The sequence below is a fragment of the Grus americana genome, chromosome 6 (genome assembly GCF_028858705.1).
Source record: "Grus americana isolate bGruAme1 chromosome 6, bGruAme1.mat, whole genome shotgun sequence".
NCBI classification, from domain to species: domain Eukaryota; kingdom Metazoa; phylum Chordata; class Aves; order Gruiformes; family Gruidae; genus Grus; species Grus americana.
In genome coordinates, this window is record NC_072857.1 from 14,230,939 (window position 1) to 14,253,845 (window position 22,907).

Genomic DNA, 22,907 nt, shown 5'->3' on the forward strand with positions numbered 1-22,907 from the left:
AGAAAAGCAGTTTTTACACCTGAGGCCAAAGAAGGTAAAACTATAACAGCCAAAAGGCTGCAGAAACAGGGAAGTTCCCTGATCCTGTTCACACTATGCTCTGTAGACATGTGCGGTAGGGTGTTGGCTGCACCAGCACAGTGTCCAGGCTGAGCACTAGGAGTGAAGCCCAAGTCTGAGATTTGGTAATCAGGCATTTTCTCTCTCTGTGCAAGATCTATTAGTAGACTTGCAGTTGCACAGATAAGGGCACCGGACAGGAAACTAGAAATGCAGTTGGAAAACTTGATACTTTATAACATCAGGAGGAAGATTAAGAATTCAGGGCAAGGAACTACCTTATTCTATACTCATGAAGGGTATGCTCTTTATAGACCAGATCCTTGTTGGAAGAGTTGGCAACAGTCATGCCCTTAAATGTTACAGAAAAAACTACAGAATTAATACTTTTGATACACTGAAAGTTACAAGCTTCATTACACTAGTTTCAATTAGAATTACTAATTAGTTACTAATCTTACCCAGAACTGTATCTATATTTAAGGACATTGGCTGTTACAGTTACTCTCCAGCAGCAGCAGCTATACATACACTGCTAGTTAACAGACAAGAGGTAAACTCAAGACAAATAAGTTCACAATGTTGCAGCAGTTATAGGTTATACCAAAACATAAAGCCAGACCCTGATTATTCCTCAGCCTTGTAAGAGATAAGGAAAGACAAGCACAAATTGAGGAACAGTTTTAATTCAGGAATTTATTTCCATCAAATTAATCTGACTGGAGTCTTAGCTTGCAGAATAAAAAAAAAAAAAAAAAAAAAAAGACTGCAGCCTGTATGAAGAACTTGTACTGAAGGAGAGGCCTTAAGACTTGCTTATCTGGAGCATACCATATGCAGTATAAAAGCACTTTACCTGTGATCAGGAGTCTTCCCTACATGCACGAGAAGACAAGCATTCCACACTGGGACCCAAAAATCACACTAAAATATTCTAACACTACTGATAGCATCAGACATCCAGCCACTGGATGCCAGCCAGTTAAGATTAAGATATGGTATGAAGACTTAGGATCACTAGTAGGAATTCTTACTTTTCACTATTCTACACATTTGCATGCAAAGTCATCTTCAGCTCTCTTAGGTTAAAATTGTTTAATAAGATCAAGTTATCTTTAGAAGAGTGGACTTACTATACAAAGACTTGCAGTATTTTTCTGACACACGCAGTCATAAAGAGTAAGATCATGCAGAACAGGAGACTCCCAGATGCATTGCTACTTTAACCAATCATCACCCTGGCAACCTACAAAGTCTAGCACACTGTTCTTTGCAACAGGTTATAGCTAGACTTGGAAAAATCCCACCTTTCAAGGCTATCTTCAGATCTGGGTCACCAGAATGGGTATTTTAACTATGAAATACCTGCACATACTTAGTACCTTGCCCCCCCCCCCCCCCATCCTTGCCAAGCACAGCCCAACTTTGCTTAGGAGTTTTCAGACAGATGCATCATTGTAGCTTAGAAAGCAAATCTGAGAGCAGCAGGCATTTACTTGCTAGATAAAATTCTTAAATATATGGCTTTCACATCTCTCAGTAGATGACTACTCTGGAATACTCATTACAAATAGATAATATTTTACATGTTAGCAGTAATTTCAAGGTAAATAGCCTTGCTTATAATAATCTCAATGTCCAAGGGAAACTGGAACTAAATCCTACCCAAGTTTGCAGCAAGGCTGCATATTTGAAAGCAGCCTTCAAAGATTTAGTCACAGGAAGGACTCAGTCTGAGCATCAAAAGAGTAGCAGTTTAAAGCAACCCTTTAAACTAAAGTCAGATCATATGCTGAACTGTAATACAGGCAAACGCACATGTATCCCTGTTCCTAAGGGACTTAAATATCTAGGGGTTTTTTTTAGAATTCCCTTAGAGTGGAAGAAAAATAGCTGAGTGACTTGTTTCTGATCAGTAGCTAAGTGAAGAGAAAGGGTTTCCCTTAAATAGTACTTTTAAGGCACTGCAGCACCCAAAAATATCACTTTTACATATATATATATATATGTTTGACTAAATGAGGTTGCAGATATCATAATATAAAGTTAAGAGTATTAATATCAGGTAACAACTGTATTGAGAGATTATAACTGCATGCACGCATCCCACAGTACTGTTCTGCAATATTGCAGTCAGTGCAGCCACATGCAGTCCATAAAGCCTTGCAAGTAATCAGAGCTAGAATAAGGACACTAGAAAGCAAGCCTTATTTCTGCTGCTTCATTTTGGTCTTGGGCCATCTTTGCACAGATCTGCGTAAAATGCCAATTTCATTACAATTATTCTATTTTTGTCACAGGCACAAAGTGTTTAAGAAGGCATCTCTATTTCCCAGCCCAATAAAGCAGTGCCTTTTTTCCCCTTAGTCTTTATAAAGGCCCTTCAACCAACAAAGGGAGGAATCATGGAAGGCAGCATTAATGAGATTATTAGAATGACAGAGTTGCACAAAAGCCTTTCCAGTTTACTACCAAGCTAAGACTATGGTATGATATCAAGTTGATACCTGCTTAAAGAAACCACACAGCTTCTCAAAATCGAGCCCAGTAAGTGGAAATGCAGCTACCTGGTTGTGCTGTAATGCATTTGTACAACTGCAATCCACTAGTCACCTACGTAAGTGGTTCTAAGTGGACAGATGACACTAATCCAAATATGCTTGTACTAAATTAATGTATACTGAATGCATACAAAGCATTGGAAACAACTACAGGAACAGAAGCTAACTGCTGTTCTACTTTATCTGCTGAACCATACTATTTGCAAGGTCAACTCCCCAAGGATATGATGCATGAAAATAGTCTACAGAGTGCTGTACCCCTACAGTCATTAGGTGAGTCATCTCTACCCAGACTTCCTCATGGAGGAAGGAGATAAACTGGCAGTTTCCCCTACAGGATTCCTTATAGATCCTAATGGGGGATCAGAAAAAAGAGAGACAATATAATGGTGGGAAAACTGCCAGTACTCCAGCATGCATCAACTTTTCAAGGAGAGAACCATAAAAATCTGTGTTAACAAGTCAACTGTGACATTGCTCAGTTTGTCTTCATGCTGCTACAGTGTCAGAAAATGCAACTCATGACTGTACCAAGGCACAGAGTGGCCTAACATGAAATTGTGCCTCTGTATCAAATAGGGAGATCATCCCTATTTGGAAGCTTGAATTTCTGTCCTGGATGCAGCATCAGCTCCAGTAACACTGACAAACACATGAGGAAGAGACAACAGCAACAAGGCAGAGAGATCTAGAATTACCCCTCCTAGTAAGTACCCAAGCAGTTTGTTCCCCACAACATGGTCAATGAGAGCAGTCATCCCTTTAGAGCAGCAAGGAACTCGCACAACAGGCATCTTTGAGGATTAAGAGGCTACCACACTTGAGAACCTTTATAGAACAACTTAAAGTACTGTTTATGGAACACTCTGCCTTTTAGAGCTAGGTTACTCCATTCACTTTTTGCACTCTGAACTCAAAGTGTCATTTTAAGCCCACAGAAGCTGTGCAGCAACTGGGTCCATATTTAGTAGGTTTCTTACCTGTTCTGGTCTTTAAAGGCTTTTGACATTGTTTTCTACAGATGGTACGTACCTTTGATATTAACAGCATAGTAGAATTGCAGTTTTAACATTACACCTGTTCTTTTAGATTCTAATAGTAGCCTTGCATTCTGCTTGCTTCATTGGGTGCCACCCACCAGCTCTGCCATGTTATTGTAGCATTCTGTCACACAGGTATCTGTCCCACGTCAACTGTGATGAACTCGGTAAGCACAAGACACACTGCTTCCCTTCCCTAAACAGCACGGTCACTTCACCAGAAGAGACAGCAGGTGCATCAGGCTGACAAGCACTACACATAGCCCCAATGTGGGCATGCAGCAACACCTTAAAGTGAAGTTTCTCCTGAAAAGTGAGGTCCCAGTCCCCCTTAACTCTTGCACAAAAGGTTTAGTATTTAGATAGAGGTAGTCACAGGTCAGTGCAATACATTTATTAAGATTGCCTCACTTACACAAATGGCACACAGAAGCATCATAGTTATACAGAGTTTTGTGAGGAAAAAGAAACCACCATCCTATTTTCCATATTCCTCAGTGCTGAGCAACTAGCAGACTGTATATAGTACCAAGCAAACTATAGTCTTTATTTCAACAAGATAGCATAACCTGAAGTGGAAGTTATAAGACACTAGTGCCATTACAGCTAAAAATACTTATTCTGTAGGAAGACACCCAGCCAGACCTTTCAAAGTGCTTTCAGGAAGCCTTCAGGTATAGTATTAACACCCAGAAGACACGTTGCAGACAGACTATAAAAGAGAAGGATGTACCACACTGCTCTTATCCTGGCAAGAACTTGCTAGGAAACCTGATACAAGTCTTCTATGAGCACACAGACTGAGTTAATATCATTAATCAGTATTACTATGCTAAGAGTTTGTCACTGTGGTGGTAACCATTTAGTTGCCTAATTCCTTAGTGTGAATTAGGACACCATTTCTCACACTAGTCAATTAGGCTCATACCAGAAAAGTGACACTCAAGCAGAGTTGTACAACAGCCTCACTCTCATTGACTTGCAAAGCATATTTCAACTATGCTTCCTTTGAAAGCTCATCCATGCAGGAACATGCTCGTCTTCAATACATAGCATACACTAAGTCCATCAAACCACTGCTAAGAGATAACATGCTTCAGATAGTTAATCTAGTAACATTTTTAATCAGATGTCCGGGAGTATAACAAATACAACAGACAAGTCAATATGTCAGCTTACACAATATCTTTCTTAAGCAGCACACTAGAGTTTGCAATAACCTAAGATTCAAATCCCACATCAGTACAAGGTTACAACATGGCTTCAGTTATTACTTCAGTGGATAATCTGCAGCTGTATAATCCACAAGGAAGTTGCCACTAACATTGATCTAGCAAATTCCAACAAATACCAATTCAGCCATAAGCAAGCTACAGAGTTGCAGGATTTAATTCTCCAGCTCTCATGAAATGTTACCAACCCAAGTTTTCTCACCCCATCCTCCCCAATCCTTGATCTGTTAAAGCTAGCCCATTGGTCTTGCAAATATGGTACAAAACACCAGAGACAGGCCATGAGCTGGTACCACTGCTAGATCATGCCATCTTCAGTTATCCCAGACATCCAGTTCACTGGGGAAAGTGAGAAGTCCAAACACTATCTAGTTTGGCTTAGGTACTACCAGCAGAAGCAACTGTCTCTGCCCATACCTCACATTTGGAAGTAGACAAGGAATAAACCTCTGCTCTGAGTTTACTCTTAACCATGGAGTTCCACCTCCTAGGGGCACTGGGGAATCATCTCCGTGTAGCCTCTGAAAATGCTTCCACTATTTTAAGCACTTAACTGAAGGGTTCACAGATGTACACAGTGAGTCACTAAGCTCTCTCAATCAAGCACACCACACAAGTACCAAGCACTGAACCTCTTCCCCATCTTTCAACCAATGCATTTGCATCACACAAAGCAACAATAATGACATTTAGTAGTTCAGATAATTACTAGTATTCAGCTGCTGTGTTAAGTCACCTTTAAACAGATTTCTTCACTCCAGTTTCCCCAATGAGGAAAAGTTAATACCACACCAAGGTATTCAGCACATACAAGAGGCTACCTTTCTGCTGGACTAAGAACAGATGTTTTAAATAACAAAAAGGCATGCAGTTTTCCAGTCTACTGTATTCACATATTTTATCTCCAAGCCAAAAGCAGTATTTCTACTTTTAAATGGAAACCGGATTATTACACCAGTACAGGGGTCACATGGAGTTTCAGTATCCCTACCCTAAGTGTAAAGTTAGTAAGATTAAAAAGCTGTGGAGAGTTTCCCTTATGGGAGAAGTGTTGTCCTTGGTCTCCCTGATAGAGAATACTCTGCCTACCACTGTAAAAGCATTTACAGCCAAATACGTGCTCCCCAATCACAAAGCCTCCAGAGTGCTGTAGGATGAGTGGCACAATATAACGTGCTTGCTGATAACTCTGGTTTTGGGTGGCAGACTGTTAACTCAGAACCACTTGACTTCAACACAGAAATTAGGACATACTTAGTTCAGAACACTTCCCTTTATGACCTAGCAAGTGACAGGTCACATGAAAATCCAGAAACAATTTAGAACATAAAGTTTACATTATATACATTTATCCTTGTGTGCTCATTACCAGAATAAAAAGCTACTATTCTGATACACAGCCAGCTCATCTCATAGCTCTCATGCCTTCCCTGGGAAGTCAGCACAACAGCATGCTTCTGTACACTAATGCATGCAGCATGGGGAACAAACAGGAGACGTTGAGGGTCTGTGTGTAACTCCAGAGACCATAACCTCACTGGGATTCACAGAGATGAGCCAAGAAAGCTCTCATGGTTAGAGGGCTGCAGCAAATGGCTACAGGTTCTTTAGGACAGACAGGCCAGGAAGGCAAGGCAGGAGAGTTGCCCTTCCCATGAGAAAATCTCAGGAGCTCCACGATTCAAGTTTGTGCCCCAGCAATAGAGTTGCTACAAATCTTATTTGTGGGGAGTCTTTGGAAGTGGAAGGCCTATTTGACAACTTGCACAGCAGAGCTAAAGAAACATTACAGCAAGTCCTTCATAACTGACACTTAATTAGAAACCTGAACTAATATTTATTTACAAGGGTATAATACAAGGTATGCTTATCAGATAATAGCTATTAGAAGACAGCTGACAGAATACTTAAGGAAAAGGAGTTGGACAAGATCACTGCTTGATCCCTGTTTTACAAACTAAATGAAGACAGAGATGCACAGTATCACCACCAGGCAGCCTACTGGTGTCTAACAATTTTTTTAATTAGCTTCTTTCCATTATAGCTTCAGAACAGATTCAATCCATAAGGCCTACTTTGATTTTAGTTTGCCTTACAAGGCAAGCTTTAAAGTAAATTCTCAATGAGCTTGTGGAATTGTTTAAAAAATTAAATTGCTTCCTAAAATGTGTTTTAAAAATGAGAAAGAATGAGAAATAGCACCCGTTTCAAACACACATTCCTGTTTTTTGAAAGTCCACTTCCATAAATTGCTTGGCTAGTCTATTTTATGATGTGGTAGATAAAAGCAGAAGGCTGTCATAAAAGTCAGTCAGTGAGACTTCTTGTTGACTACACTAATGAGAATTCCATACCTACCCAAAATGGAATTTCACAGTAAGCCAAGAATACTAAGTATCAGAAGAGTACTATCATGGGGAGGGGTTTCTTACCACAGCAGCAGTTTAGTGGAAAGGCTGTATCAGAGATCACTACATACTTTAGAATTAATTCATTCTAATCAGGGAGCAGCTTCCCCAATTAGCAAAACCACCTCTTTTCTGGAAAGCTGAGGAAACTGGCATGCAGCTTGATCTAAAAACACTTCACTCATTAAATGTCTGCTTTAGAGTGGCACCCAATACAGTGCCCTGCTGAGCAGGGTGGCGCTAACCTTATAAACCAATTCCTTTAAAGAAAAGCCACTTTAGTAGTGTTCTGCAACATGGAGTCCAGAGTTCAGGTAGCTCTTACAATTAAACTTTTAAAGTGCTTTGTCATGTTTTAAGTATAATTCTGTAATACAGTACTATAATAATCTTATCTGTAAGGATTTTTTTTAAACCTGTGATTTAAGCCACTAGTTAGCAAAAAACCCCAACCTGTCATCAATATTAAAGAATATTTCCAATTTACATTTAACATGGCCACGTACATGAACGAAACCATGCTTAAACTTGGGGCTAAGTCTCCAGTACTTTTCTGAAGAATTATCTTTTTCACTACAGGTAAAGATACACACAGAAAGAGCTAAAAACCAAAGAAATCACAGCACCTGCTTAACTCAGCATCTTCTCAGCTTTCCAATTCTATGCTTTGACTTCAAATTAGTTCTACCACATTCCAGATTTAATTATTAAAAAACTCCAGTTTCACTGCATTTTTAGTGGCCTGAAATATTTTATACTAATCACATCAACTGACAGCTACACTAATTCACAAAATAACAGTTGACAAGATTAAGGCTTTAACAAATGCTTATAATCCCAGAACTGATTTTTCAGGCTTTGATTTGTGATCCTGCAAAGATTCCTGGTCAGGATTGCATTTCCATTAAGTCTCATTCCTGCAATCAACCATTATTTGCTCCTTTCTCAACTACTTCAGCAAGCCTTAGGAAGACTATGGGCTCAAGATCCCATTTAAAACAGTTGAAAGGACTGCTCTAAGCAAGCACTTCATCATCATAAAGATTCAAGTGGCAACTTACACAGCAGCCTAAATAACATTCTCACATTACATGACTTCATGAGTCTCATTTTGACATGTCTTGAAAAAACACATTTGCACATCTCAAGCACAAGAGACAAAACAGATCCTCTAATATTACTATTAAAGCAGTATTTGGAAGAACATGAAGAGACAAAGAACAAGTTATATAGACTTACCTTGCCTAAATGACAAGGCTACTTGATATTTCTGGGGCAGGCATGGATAAAAATTGCTTAGTTCTGTTCAACAGGCTAAAAGGAGCTATCAACAAAATGATTGCTCTTTGGCAGCTATTAACAAGTACTTTTTAAATACCTGGCTCTTGATATCTGCTCCATAGCCTGTTATCAACTGTATCATAGAACAAAAGCCACAGAAATTGTTATTACCACTAGGACAGTGTAACAGCCAAGATTGTTTGCTGACCTTGCCGCTCCACACAATAGCGGGTAACAAGCAATGGAACCTTATCACCACTGCTTGACAGTGGTGCAAAATAGTTTCTAGAGACACGGTGGCAGAGGGTGGAGGAAGAGAGAAAACCTAAAGAACTGAAGGTTTTTATCAGCAGGATAGTATTTCCAAAGTCAAGACAGAGAGTTTCAGAATACAGTTGTTATCTAACCTGGTTGATAATTAGGATCAGCACCTTTCATAAGTCAATCATAAATCAATCACGCAAAAGTTACCTGAAGCGAGGCACACAGGGTGTGAAAACCAGCGAGCACTCAAGACCCACATTTATATACTTCTGTGGGCTCCCCAGCCACTGCCTTTAACTCAAACTCCCAGAGACAACTACTCCCATCCAGAGTTTTTTTGCTCCAGGCACAAGACACCTACTGACCTTGGGCTCTGTTTGTCTTGATACCACTATGTATTTGCATTCCCATGAGTGCTTACTGCCTGCACAGCTGTCATGGGAAACAGGCTCCTTCAGTACCTCTGCTAAGAGAGGCCATTAATTCAGATGAACTCATTGTGTAATAGAAAGCAATTCGCTTAATCAGTAGTCAGTCACATGGAGTTTGAATCTAATTAATAAGAAATTATCAACTTAAAGTGGAAGTATCTACTGCATGGAAAGTGAACAGAGTTTACAAAGCAACAGGACAAGAACAAACTACAAACCAGCTTCCCAAATCGTGATGTTACGGATTGCTCTGTTACATGACTTGGTCACTTCTGCTCTGTTCACAGGACAGTTCTCTTGCTTGTGAAGCCTGGACCCCAACACTTCCCAGAGAAGCAAGTCATTTTATCCAGCATTTGGTCAAAGAACAGTTGGTGTTTAATCAGTTAAGTTGTAACTGAAAAAAAATGAAGCCTGAAAGAGGCATTAGATTGCAGAATCTATATATTATTCAGGATTTCAGTGTACACATCCAAGTTGTCTAGGTAGTGTCCCATCATTACTGCCTTGATTTGATCAAAGTGTCTCAACTGCTTTTCTGTCCAGATATCCAGTACCACGGCACTGACAATTAGAGACAAGTTTGAGAGTTTTAAAGGGTGACCGAGGAAGGGTATTGTCTGGTCAAATTAAGCTTTCAGTTTAGAGTTTTTGTAAAGCCTTCCAGCTAAATCATTAAACTAGACATTCTTCTGCAGCATATACATAACACCAGTGAAAATAGGTCATCTTCACTTTTCTGCAGGCATGCAAAACAGAATCAAGTTGGTCTACTCCAAAAGAAGTGTACAACAAAATATTTACTACTAAAAATCTAATAGAGGAAACTTATTTACAGGAGTAGTCTGAAACCTTTTCTATTCCTTAAATAAAATATTTAATACAGGAAGTAAATGCAGAACCTTTTACCATGGTAAGTTGATATCATCTGATCTTAAGCAAAAATCTAAGTTCAGTACACAGGGGACAGAAGTGATTAAAACACTAGATAAAGCTACTTTAACAAATCTACTATAAGTGAATAAGCCATAAAGATGCTATTGCCAAGTAAGATCGAGCTGCTGCTATTAAATTCTCTACAATAAATTTATTTTCAGCCTTCAAGCAAATCACTCACAAGAACCACAAGTCTGGTTCCTAGCTGTTAGTTCCCTCTCTCCTCAGCTTTGATAACTTCAGCTGGGGGGGGGGTTAAGGCATCTAAAAAAAAAAAAAAAAAAAAAGACAGCTTTTCCTGAAAATCATGGCTCTGAGAATGCCCTTGAACAGACAGGCACTCCACCTCACAAGAGAAACAAGGATCTCAGAACTAAAGAAGTAATGTTTAGACAGTTCAACAAGCATAAAGCTACCTAGACTGCAGACTTAAACTTTGAAAAAGGCAAGGCAGGTCCTAGCGCAGGTACAGTCTCCCTGCTCCCATTCCACCATGAAAATACCTAGGGGTAGTCAAGACTTAACTCTCATGTTCTAGGATCAGAACTGATTCAAGAGGACTCCAGCAGAAAGACCGAGTTAGGCCTCCACTAGCTGTTCAGGAAGCATGACTGGGCTGCTTTGACTCACAACCTCTCTCCCTGCCCTTCTCCAGGTGAGTTCACACTCCAGCACCACCTTTCTCCTCCTCCAAGATCCACTCTGGTAAGGCCACAAGGAAAATAAAGAGCAGCACAAGGAGAACCTGGCCAGATAAAACAAGATCCTTCAGAAACTTCTGGTTCAGCTGAGATTGACAGCATCTCAAACCCTCCATTTATCTCACACAGATGAAACGTTATCATTTATCCCAGGGCAGCCTGCACAGAAGGAGTTCGCCAGAGAAACTAACACTGAAGGCCAGCCTCTCCTCGCCCTTTCCCTCCCCCGAGCCCCACTTGTAGATACAAGTCACAGCAACCACCCAGTCCCCGTGCCTCCGCCTCAGCCCCCACACCACCGGGACGCAGCAGAAGTAGCCAAACCCACGAGAGAAGGGCTGCAGCAACCCTCACCTCCCACTCCGGCTCCCACACGGGACCGAGGCACACAGGCTACACGCCAGGCACTGCTTCTCCCCTTCACCCACACTCCCAAAGCTTTCTAAGAGCCGAGGAGCCGCGTCCCGGGGTAGGAAGAGAAGCTACCGGGCTCTCCTCGCCCCACGCACCCGGGGAGAACGTGGCTGCCCCACACCCCGAGTGACACCTCTCCTCTCTCTCCACAGAGCCGGGAGAACGGACGGGAACGAGAGAGCTCAGCCACATCCTCCAGCCGGTGGGCCCAGGCCCGCTCAGGCCGCGGCCCGGCAGCTCCCCCTTCCCCAGGGAGGGGGGGCTGGGACAGGCGAACTCCCCACAACCTCGAGGCGAGCCCCGCGTCGCTCCGAAGCGCCCACCCTCCTCGCTCTCACCTGGGGGACTAAGACCCGGCTCCGCGCTGCGTCTCCAGCCCGGCGCCCGGCACCCGGCTCCGCTTTAACCGCTGCCGCCCCCCGCGCTCTCATTGGGGTGCCGCCGCCCGCGCGCCCCCGCCGCGCACTTCCGCCCTCGTCGGCACCGCTCCCGCCGGCCCCGGCTCCCCGCGAGCGCGCGCCTCCTCCGCCCGCACGTTGGTCACGTGGCGCTCGCGGGCCAATCGGCTTGTGAGGCGGGGCGGGACGAGGGGGTGGCGGTTGGCGCTGAGGCAGCGGGCGTCGGGGCGCGTTTCGTCCCACAGCGGGGGCGCGTTCCGGGCACGGCCGTGTCTGTGGTGCGTGTTCGGGCTGCTGAGGGATGAGGTCCTGCTAAGGGAGCAGCCGAAGAGCGACGGGAAAGGGCTGCCCACCCCATTGCTGCTGAGGGGAAGGGGCCTGTGGGGAGCTGGGAGGGGAACGTTGGTTCTCCTCAGAGTCCTGCAGGCAGCCTCGCTGGGAGGCTGAGCCCGTGAACCCTACAGGCTCTGGTTTGGCCCAAAAGTAGTTAGGACGGGCTCCGTCTTAAATACATCACCTATACTGTAGTACAAATTCTACTGATGGCTGCAGAAAAAAAAAATATTTCTGAGATCAGAAGGTAAAGGAATGGAAACGTCCCTGCTTCCCCTCATAAGTGTTGAGGGTGCCGAGTGTTTTATTTTATTAAATCATTGACTGCAATACTAGGGGGGTGTGCAGAGCAGTTTTAACTGCTCAGGGAAAAGAAAGAGTGGCTGTTGCTATGTTTACTGCAGTTTTTTCTTCAAATCTTTATCAGTCCCCAAAGCTCTCTGTCCAATTTTAATGTTACCAGTCACACAATCAGACATAGCTGTCTTGCCAGTTACAAAGGAAAACACACTTTTTCTCACTAATTAATTTGGTTAATTTTTCTAGCTTTCAGTGTTGACCTATTTAAATCCCACACCCTGAAGTTAGAGTGAATATGTTGGGTAAAATTCTTCCTTCTAGAAAAACATGCTAACACCCACTTTGGGAAATGATGGAATTCATTATTACCACTGATCTCCGGGGGTTCAGATCCTCTGGGAGAGAAGTAATAGGTTAAGTAGTTGTGTTAATTCCTGCTTTCACATTGGGCCCCTTTGTAGTCTCCTACAGAAGAGAAAGAATTAATTACCTCTACCTCTATCCATTGATGGATAGGTGAAATCGTATTTTGAAATTGGATAGCATAAAAAAGGCCTCTCACTTAAAGTCAATGGAAAGGTGAAAAAAGGCAAAAAAAAAAAAGCAATCCAGCTTTATAAAAGTGATAGGTGAAACAATGGCCTATTGCCAAAACAAAATAAAATGGAGGAGGAGGAACTGGAGAAAGATTTACTATAATCTGTAATTTCAGGGTTGGCAAAAAATGCCAGGAATTGGAAAAAAGAAGTTACAGAGGCAGAAAAAAGTAGGTGTGTGGCTCTGAGAAACAGCTGAGTACTTCACAACTACATAAAAAGGAAGTATCTTCTGAATTTCTCCTATCTTGAAGGAAACCAAGTTTTCTACATTATTTGTAAGTAAACAGGATTGACATCATCCTTGTATCATCATCAGTTTCTCCTCCTAACTCAAACAACTGCAAAACACCATATTTTAGTTAACCCCTTAGGTGAAAAAGTGACCTTCTCTTTTTGCATTCATTGGGAAAGGTCCCAATTCTACTAATTGTTCACCTCTGCTTTATAGATTGTATCAGATTAAGAACAGCATCAATATTCATCCTGCATTAGAAGCTGGCAGACTGAGAGCTATTTACTATTTGATGCCATCCATGCAGAGAAGGAATAAGCAGAGAGAGAAATATTGCCAGATATGAAGGAATGTTGGTTTATACCTAACACTTAAATGACCCAAATCTTAGTATTTCTAGGATTATGCATGAATTGATTTTAAGATAGATTTTGTGCATTTGTATGTAGTCCTAAAAAAAACACCAAGTAAAAATTAGTTAGAACTGTTTCCTATTTATTCTGTAACTATATGTTTCCATCGCCATCTTTTGTGTCCTGCAGACCATGTGGTGGGACTAGTTCCTCTGATGTGACTATTAACAGAAGATAAATATTTGTAGCAAATCATTTCTGTGAGATGAAGCTACCAAGAACCTGGGAAGCCGGGTCTTTTCAAACCGAACACAATATTAGTCTGCTGCCCATACCACAATGCTGACACTTCCCCTTCCCCCTTGCAAAAAAGAGGGTTGAGAAATTAACCACATGTATCCTGCTTCTGCAAATTGTTTAGGGGAAACCTACTTCTTTGTAGTAATCCAGTCATGACAAAGAACATTGGTCTGATGTCATGTTTTTAATCATTATGCATGTTGCCTGGTATAATCTCCATGGTTACCATAGGTGTTACAGATATATTTTGGCTTCAGTACTTTAGTAAGAAAAATTGCAGTCTATAGAACAATTTAGGGGAGAAAATTCCTTTTTGTTGTCATTTATATTGTATTTATTTTATTCTAAGTGCTTTGCAGACAAAAAATGTTCACTTTCTAAACAAGTAAGATTTCAGTAGAGATGGAGAAATTTATCTCCAGCTGTTGCTTTATTGTGTCATAATATGTTTTAAACTGCAAATTCATAAAGATAGGGATAGCATTTTTGATAGATGCATTTAGTGTCTAGCCCCCTAAGAATGTAACAGGGCACTCTGTGTCACTGCTAGAGTCACGAACAACAGTAAGTATGGTGGGATGACTGAGCAACAAATATTTTTTTCTTTGCAAAGATTAGGACTCATACTTCCCTTCTGAGCAGTTCTATTTTACAAGTAGAAATCTATTCTAGAAAGATGATTAGCTGAAACAAGAATTAACTGAAATTAGTTCTAGGAACTAGCGATGGGAAAGATGTAAAACCCAAATATAGAGCTCTATTCAATTTTTTTTTTTTTATTGTGACAGTAATTGGCAAAGAAAATCAAAGAGATGTATATAAGGAATTAAAAGGAACAGATGGTAGTAGACCCATTCCTAGTAAGATGGGTAATAGACCACCCAACCTAGCCCAAGTGTTGCAGGGAAGAGGATCTTTATGGGATCTGTTGATCCAGTCCCTTGGATTACCATATCCACCACTGCTGAGGGGAGAGAAGCTAACATTGTTACCTCCCTGTTCTTTCTGATAAATTCATACTAGATGGGACTGGCAGTTGCCTTGGCCTCCATTTTTGTTGTTTACACCTGTACAGTGTTTGTGTAAAACCACCATCTGCACACCCAGTTGTCCTTTGAAAGTGTTTTATAGCATCTCTGGCCATTTTTTTTTTTTTTTTTTTTGCACAAGTTAACTATGGGAGAAACAAGGTAAGGAGCCAGTTCAGGAAAAAAGTATTTGAGGAACTATGAGGCCTAACAGGCTGCAAATGATGGACAGAGAAATTCCCTGTTCCTGCGGAGAGTATGTCATAGTAGTCTCAGGGGTAAAAGGAAAGGTATGATGAGAAACTTGGAGGGAGGATCTTGAATTGCAGAGGAATCAGTGCTACCTAGGAAGTCAGTCTGCAGCTTTAGCGATGTCATTCACAGTCTCTGGCAGTAACAGAAATAAGAGGCAGATTCTCTTCTCTGCTGACATCTGAATGCTGAAGAGGGACAGCTGCAAGACAGGTACCTGATTCGCAACTTTTACCCCAGCCTCAGTTTACAAGAGACTGAGACAGGAATTGTTGCCAGTAGTAACCACAAAGAAATCGGGTCAGTGGAGAAAGAAGTGGTCCTGCCACATGTCCAGCACTGAGGCTGACCCAGTAACATAAGAACAGGTTAAAGCAGCAGGGAGGTTTTGTCCCTCTCTGAAGGAATTCTTAGTTCCACCTGGCCAGTCCCTTATATCACCTGTGCAGCACAAAGCAATGGTTCAGTGAAGGTAACCAGACCCGTAAGTTTTTATTGATTTATTCAGTCCAAAGCCACTGTATTTTTTATCCTACTTTTTAAACCATTTTTCAATCAAAATGAATGCTAGTGTAAAACTGGAAGAACAAAAGAAAACAGAAAATAACCTGTTGGATTATCTAGAATGCTGTGATGTCCTTTTTGTTCTCAAAATATAACATCTTTTATATGTGCAGAGTTGAGCTGCCAGACTTAATCTAGGCTTAGATGACTTGTCAGAAGAGGTATGTGTACATAGTGTGCTCTCAGAGTTATTTCTAAAATAAAAATAATTTAGTCAAAGGTGATTTTCTTTTTGGGCATGGACAGTCTATCAAGAACTGCATTATACGGATTATTTGTATACTTAAGAGAATGAAGCTAACCTTGCCATGATTTATGAATTTCAGCATTCAAAAACCATAAAGCAGAAAACTAAAATATATCAGAACCAAACAACAGTAAATGAAACATGACTGTGGGTTTGGCCTTGTAGGAGTTTATGGCATTTTGACTATATCATGCACTTTATTTTTGTTACAGACAGCAGAAAGTTACTACACTAAAATAAAGTTCACTATCAAATCACCTTTCCATTTCAGATACAGCTGAGATTTCTCAGGATCATATCACAAGGTCATTTTAAAGGAGATTCTTACTGACATTTGGTGAGGTAAGGGATTTCACATTACAGTTTTACAAGTGTTACACTTCTGATCATCATGACTATCAACAGCATGACAGATTTAGGTTCTGATCTTGGAGCCTTTACAGAAGGAGCTAAGACAGTTTATCTAAGTTTATTGTAGATATCTTGATAGCCAAGAATCAAAAAGAAAATAAAAAGTCTAGAAAGAGTCATAAGCGGTCAGGTAGTCTTACTCCATGGCCCAAAGGCAAAATCAATTATACATATGTCACTTTTGGTATGTATTTTTTTAAATGCAATTAAGATTGCAGTATCATCATAGCAGTTTATTTAAAATACTGAATTATTTTATCATAAGAAGAAAATTAACACCACCTACCTTAAATGTCACTTACTGCAGTTTAAGCATATTAATTAGATGTATACTGGACATAGCGATTAGATTTTTTTTTTCCTTTTTATATCAATCTGCTAAATATTCAAAAAGAATTATTTTTTCACTCCTCAGAATTCTTTTCTTCCTTCAAATAACACCTGTTTTTTCAGTTGTTTTTTATAGGTCATGTTTCCTAATTGCCAGTCACTCTCTCTCTTCTTTGGACTCCCTCCAGATGGCCCACATTTCTGAAGTGCACTGCTGATGCAGATACATTAACTAAGGCTTTACCAGTTATATGTAGGGTAGAAAGCGTACTTCAGTGTCTTACAGATAAAGTTGAATGTGATTATCATTACCACACCAAAGCCAGTTGCATAGAAACTGGAATTATTCCGGAAATAGATAAGGCAGGGGATTTTTCCAGAGTAATAAGGCAGCTGACATTATTGAGAATTTAGCTCACTGAGTTGAACAGTGCTACCTTGTTTAATGGCTGATGTTGGAGAGTGATTTGAGCATGCTAACAGATCTCGTGTCCCTTATTTTTGAATAAAATTTTCCAGATGAAATTATTGACAAATATATTAAATTAATATTGAAAATTACTGGCTTTGATAGCAACCAGCATTCTAGCAGCGTGGGATCAGTACTTCAGAAAGATTTGTCATTTAAAATTACATAATTTTTAAGTACCTACTTCTGTCTACAATCTCTCAGTTGATGTAACTTAGAATGAGGTTAAAATATCCTTCTTCAAATTAAAACAGAGCATTTTTTATGCAAACATATTTTTACACCATAAAAGCCCTTCATATTAGTCTGCTATTTTCATTGTTATCAATGCAGTTTTCTCTTTTCAATGTTTAATCACATCTATTGCAAACATTTGGGAGCTTTAATGCCCCTTTACCATTTAAGCTGCAATAGATTTTTTTCTTTTTCCCAAGCATCTCACAATCTATAAGAGGGATCTTGTTATCATAGTATTCTACCTATTTATCAATGGCACACCTTCTAGAATTGACTCTGATATGACTCATTGGCTAAAAAATCAGACTTTTCTTGCACCTACAACATAACTTTGCACTATCATGCTGGCAAATGTCAAATTGAAGAAGGTCTGAATGTGAACTTGAATGGAAAATCTCTTCTGGAAATTCAAGTTCTGTATGAAGTAGTTTGGATGGTGAAACAAATGGCTACAAATTTTGTCTACCAAAATTCCTCTTCAGCTGCACTTTGCTACAGATTCTTTATTCCTTAAACTTACAGAATATAACACTTCATTGTTCATTAATTAGTTGCTGTATTTCAACCCAGAGGTGAAAGCCTCACAAAAGTGTGTAAAGCGGGTATTGTAGGAAACCTGTAGGAACTTGTTCCACCAGTGAAGTTTATGATGAAGTTTGTGTGTCTGTGAATATGCTAATGTAGGCATTATATTGTTATGACATTACTTTATTCTTGATTATAGAGCTTGCTAAGAACACAGTACAGTCCAGTGATACTATTACTGTATTTGAGAAAACTTTCACTATTGAGCTGAATGTTCATCTGTTAGTTTACACAGCATTCTTCTCTAGAAAAGACATGTTACTTGTGGTTGATAACCTAATACAGTCTCCAAACAGCCTTTCCTTTTTTTTTTTATGTTAAATTGATAAGAGTACAAAATGCTTTACATTAACAGATTAAGGAAAGTAATTTCAAAATAAGCATGCATTGTATCCCACAATATTCTGGCTTCTGTACTGTCTTTTATCTTTTCAGTGGACAGTAGCACATACTTAGGATCTGTCAAAAGAGTAAGAAATTATTTTTTTAGAAAAGAATACTTGCTAGAAGCTAATTATGTCAGTGGTAGCAATTTACTATTCCACATATTAATAGGTTAACTAATATTCAACCTATTACCTCATTAATAAATAAATTGTAAATTAAAAATAAATATCTTTTATCTTCTGGTGCAATTTACATTAAGCCTCATATTCCTTTGAAAAAACTTGGGAGGAGCAGTACTGATTTGTGGAGGTCTTCAGTCTGCAAAAGTAATGTACCTTAGTCAAAGTATAAGTATGGAACTCCATCAGACACCGCAAGCCCAGACCCCAAGCTTCTTTTCATTCCCCAAGTTTTGTGGTTTCATTATAATTTATTTCTGGAGAACTATAAAAATAAAACAGAAGCACCACATTAAAATAAAAACTGAAATAATTTCCAAGAGCTAAGAAGTTCTAAGTTGAGATTTCTGATACTGTAGATAACGTGAGCAAGCAAAGGTGCAATATAAGGAGAAAAAACCTTTCGAATAGAGATATATATATGCATATATATGTGTGTACGTATATATTTTTAATTTAAAAGTTGAAGCCATTGTAATTAGACACAACTAACGTTATGTTTAAGGGTCAGAAATGCTGCTTTTCCCCAGGTTTCATTGGAGCTACACTGCTTTACAGCACAGAAAACTACATTATGTACTCTCAAGCAAATCCACCCACCCTTCTACCTAAACTAATCTCCTCAAAATAAATGACTGAAATCCTAAATTTATCTGATATTTGCAGGCTAAAAGAAATTGTTTGCTGGACAGCAGTGAACATTTGCTTTAATTTGGTCTTGTCTTTTTCCTTTCATTACAGGGCCATGTTTATGAACTGGCAAGCTGTGTTAGGGATTTTCTGCCCTAGAGCAGAATGGCCAAAGAATGGCTTTTTTGGACATTTTTTTATCAACTACAGTTGATTGAACAGTGTTATATCTTGGCTTTCTGAAATCTTGTTTACTTGATTTGACGTTATCATAAATGAGAGCAGAATCTGTATATATCGTAGACTGCAGATCTGCACCTGTACTACTGCTGTGTGTCTATAATGCAAATGGTGAACAAATTAATTTAAGAAGTTCCATCTAGTCAGAATGAAAAAATAAAATTTACAGTAAATAAGAAATAAGCCCAAGCTGTGTCTGTATCTTCTAAGAGTCTTTCAGAACTATGATTGCCCTTAATCATACAAACCACCTTTGTGTAACTTTGAGATCTTTAGTAAGAAGCCTTACACAACCTTTCAGAGAACAATAAATCAAACTCTGACTTTTCAAATTGCTTCTCTGCATTCAGGCATGAATTTCATCCCCAAGGTGGATTTCTTGAAGGGCAACAACAGACCTTTAACTTCATTTTTTCTGATCAGACTTTCAGTAGCAGAAAATGAATTGATCTGGCTCATGTAACTACATTTTTTCCCCTTATAACCCTTGTCCTTTTTTAAGGTTTTCCTTTTTCTATACAATAGTTCTCTAATATTTTAAATAGAATTACAACCAGGTCATAACACATACAAGGCCTGCTTTTCCCCTACCTTTTTTCTTACATACTGATTACTATCTGTGAAAACGTTTGCAAAATGCTAAATGGCAATCAATACAGATTTAAATCACTACAGAAATAGTCAGATAATGGAGAAGGTGGCCCATAATATAATCTTTCCGTTCTCTGGAAGCAGTGCACAATGCATCAAAGTGAACGTGGAATCTTTCAAAACAGAAAATGTAGAGTTAGCCCAGAAACTAGTGATTTCATTCTAAGAAGCACTATCTGAACATTACTGTCTCCAAGCATTGGATTTTATGGTGATTTCTTTCATGCTGTTTTCAGTGTCACTTGATTATTTTCTCTTTGCTCTTGGCCTTGGACATTAACAATTATATTACTGGAATGAGAGAAGGGATGAAAACTGATTAGATAGGGTGACTATTCTGGAAACTTTTAGTGCCAGTTGAGAAATTTGAGTTGCCATAAGTGAAGGGTTTGGTGGCGCATGCCAAATTACTTGTTGGTCTCAGGATAGTGTATAGAGTGTAAAAAACAACTTCATATTGAAGCATTGTGGTGATCATTATTTGAGCTGAACAGAAGAAGGAAGTACACTCCCTTCAAGAACTGGTTTCTGCAGATAATGAGTTGTATCTGCATATACACAGTATAAGGAAAAAAAATAGTGCTTTTTTCCCTTCTGCAGATCAATAGAAGACTTCAGTCTGCAAACCTCAAGCTTAAACTCTTATGTGGTTCACTGTAAATTAATTGATAAGGTTAAAAACTAGCATTGGTCATTTATACTCTGCCTGGTTCATAAAAATAGATGGACAATGCCAAGCAGATAATATAAGCCTGCCATGGAAGCTAGAACTGTAAAGGCACAAGTGTCACCAGTGCAGTCAATATAAATTGTGACATCTTTATGAAAGCAAGGACTGTTCAGTGTGTGCTGTAACCATTAGATAAGACAGATCACTCTTGCTTGTACTGCCTCTGGTTTAGTGAATAGTATTCCATGCAAAATGGATCAGCTTCAACAAGGACTAAATATACCCCTCGCCTAGCATAAGATAGTCTTTGGGTTGCTATTTTGGGTATTTTCCTATGAGATATGGGCTCAGATCACTTCAGAAGAGGAGGAAGTTGATGTTTGGTTTACTACATGCTAGATAGATGCTGTATCCCCTAAGACCTTGCATACAAAAGGATGCATCATCTTTCTGTGATTTGAAAGAAGAGACTGCTACTCTCTCCTTCCTCCCTCCCTTCCATCTTTCAATTTATGGAGAAGGGCAGGATTTACAAGATACTCTCTTCCTAAGTCATTTCCTATCAGTTTTCCACTGAACTTGTTGGCTGGCATAGATCACATTCAGAGAAGGAATTTGGGAGTGTGACTGGATCTTAGTGTAATGGCTTAAGATGCTGCTTTCCCCAAAGTCTGCCCAGTTCTTTTTTTCAAAGGCTGTTTCTGTCCTAAGAGAGTGGTAGATGATAATGCTGGCAATCTTAGCTTTTCCATTTTAACAGTTATAATTCATTTAGGATATAAGACACTTAGGACAGTTAAGAGGCAGGTACATAGCTGGGAATGGGAAAAGTAAATGACACATCCAAAATGTTTAACAATTTATCTTTTTTTTTTTTGACAACTGCTTTAACCCAACAAGTGATTTCCTTGTAAATTTAGAAAAGATCTTTATATAGAGCAAGTCTGAGATATTATTATAGTCTTGTGGCAGCTGCCACTTCCTTCCAAGAAAGGGCAGTCCTTCATGCTCTTTGGAAAGCAAAAATGCTATGGTTTTGGCCATTGTGGCTGAAGATATCCATTATGTCAAATGCAAAATGCAATAGTCATGTCACGTCCATGCCAGATTCAGCTTGATGTAGTTCTGCCTTTTCAGTTTCCTTTCACAGAGCCTAAGCAATGTGGCCACCTGCTGAATCTCTTTTTTGATTAGCATGTAAAGAATCCTTTGTTTGGATCAGCTGGGCTCCTTTGACTTCTCAGCACTGAAGGCTCAGCAACAGTTTCCTTGTGGCTTTTCTTAAACCTCTCCAAGGGTTTTCTGGGGATAATTTGGGAAGCTTTCAATTCAGGAAAACATGGCAAAACTCAGTTCCTTTTCCACTTAGCTGATTTGTATTTTCTTATTTTGTTGTATGATATTAATGGAGATATGGCTAAGCTGCCATTTCTAAATACAGTCTGGATCATGGCTGAAAGGGCTGCAGTGCTAACATATAGGGTCTGCCTGTAGAGTTCAAATTGCTTTAAACTTTAGGGCTCATCTTTAATAATTGGCTAAAAATGAGCTAATCTTTACTATTACTTCTAGAATTCCTTACCCGAAGAGAGCTGTATTCCTTACAAAAACTTTCAGTACACTTAGCTTTTCTGTCGTTAAAGTTCTATGTATCTTCATGGAAATTTTGTTTCTTAGTTCTTAACAGTTAAAAAGGAGAAGCGGGTGAAGACTGCAGCATGAAAGAAATTCAAAATCTGTGATGGGGCACTATTTTGTAAATAGAAATAAAAGATTCACCTAGGACTCCTACCTGTGTTAGAAGAATTGATTATCTGCATTAAAAGATAGGAGTCATTCTACTATGATTCCAGAGGTCGTTAAGTGACATCAGATACATGAGTTTATTCTAGTTAAAAGACAATGATATTTATTCAATGGCTGTGGGAAACACAGTCTCATCCCCAGAATTTTCCAGCTTGGTTCATAGCTACCCTCGTGGGGTGACTCCACACACAAGTTGACTCTGCCTTGTAGTTTAACTGCTAGCTTTTGGCATAGCTGTTGCATGACACAGGTGAATTACCTGATAATTATCAGGTCTTGCTTCTCAGAAACAGGTATAAATCAAAAGTAATCTTTCCTGTCAGTTCCCAAAATCCGGAAGTGTAAAAACAAGTAGGTGTGATTGTCGTGCTTTGTCCT

The 22,907-nt window shown here is 39.6% G+C and overlaps 1 protein-coding gene across 3 annotated transcripts in view; it reads right to left on the reverse strand.

Moving 5' to 3' along the window:
* Positions 1-22,907, reverse strand: part of RALB (RAS like proto-oncogene B) — a 52,762-nt gene that overhangs the window by 17,670 nt on the left and 12,185 nt on the right. Inside the window, exon 1 of one of the 3 annotated variants that reach the window (XM_054830869.1) lies at positions 11,667-11,834. The exons of 1 other annotated variant lie outside the window; for it this stretch is intronic. The gene's annotated coding sequence lies outside the window, so the exon portion shown is untranslated. Of the gene's footprint in view, positions 1-11,666; positions 11,835-22,907 lie in introns of those variants that run through there. One more of the 3 variants, XM_054830867.1, reaches the window with a different exon arrangement.